Source organism: Miniopterus natalensis, chromosome 13 (genome assembly GCF_054644295.1).
Source record: "Miniopterus natalensis isolate mMinNat1 chromosome 13, mMinNat1.hap1, whole genome shotgun sequence".
Taxonomy (NCBI): Eukaryota; Metazoa; Chordata; class Mammalia; order Chiroptera; family Miniopteridae; genus Miniopterus; species Miniopterus natalensis.
In genome coordinates this window covers 36,618,176-36,619,460 of record NC_142093.1, presented here as the reverse complement: position 1 = coordinate 36,619,460, position 1,285 = coordinate 36,618,176, and positions in this window count along the sequence as shown.

Sequence of the window (1,285 nt, the reverse complement as noted above, 5' to 3'; positions counted from 1 at the left end):
GGAATCAATTCTCTCAAAAAATTATATACATACTTTCCAAGGTAAACATGTCAAAGAAATTCTTGGCTTTTCAAAAGAAATATATTTGTCCTCATTTTCAGCCATGGTGTCTTGGGATAAGATAATGTAGGGGAGAATATGCTTACCACTGGCCGACTCTTCAGTGTAACATATTCATGGGCTCAAAGCAATTTATTCGAATGTAGCATTACAGTACAATGTTTGTAATGCCCCACATCCCATATGTTTAGGAGTTGTTAGTGATTTTATGTGCTTTGAGGTAGTCTCAGTTGAAAAGATCATTGCCACGTGTATAGGTGATGCGATATGTATTCATTATTTTTTTCAGTTCTGGCTTCAGCTCCTTAGGCCACTGTTGCCAAAGAACACAGGACACAGTGCGCTTGGTTTCTGCTTTGTTTTAGAGGAAAAAGACCTTCATTTCTAACTATTTTAATTACATTTCAGTGCAATTAAGAAATACATCCCTAGAAAGCATGGTGATTTCGATGGCTGGTGAGCCGAGAGAGGAAGTGCAGGGCCAGCTCTCTTTGGCACCGCTGCCCATCACGAAGAGACAGGAATGACTGGTGCACTTGGCTGATGCAGAAAAATGCCATCTGGTATAGATTTCCTTTCAACTCATTGGGAGGAATTCAGGATCATGGGCAATAATTGAAAGCTGTTGTCTTTGGGGTGGTATTTTATTTAGCTCTTTTTTTTCTAGTTAGCTTCTGGAAACCAGACTAGCTGAGCTAACACACATCTACTTATTCTACCTGTATTCACACTCCTGACAAATGCCCCTTAAGCTGAGAGTGCGCACCCATAAATAATGTGCAGTTTGCATTTATTCTGCTCCAAAGTGCTGTAAACATCAAGGCCTACTTATCGGAGGTGTATGCCTGGTAACAGAGGGTCATTGAGAACTAGGGCCAAATGAATTGAGGTAAGCAAAATGAATGGTGTTGCTGGTCATAAACGAATGCTGGGTCTGAATTGAGGCCACTCAAAGTAGATCACATATGACTTTAATCCACTGCTCTGCCCAGCTTTCTCGGGGGATAAATCTGTCTCCAGTTTTTATTTACATATTATCATTTTACCGTATGTCACAGTCATAGTTTCAGACTTGAGTAAATCCACATTTAAATAGCGATTTGTCTCCTTTTGATAGTAAATATTCTCCTAAGTGGTGGTTAGGATTAAAGGGAATTTGTCGACAATAGGTAAAGGGGGCTATTCAGGATTAAATGAAATTATACACTCAGCCAAGAGAGCCTTC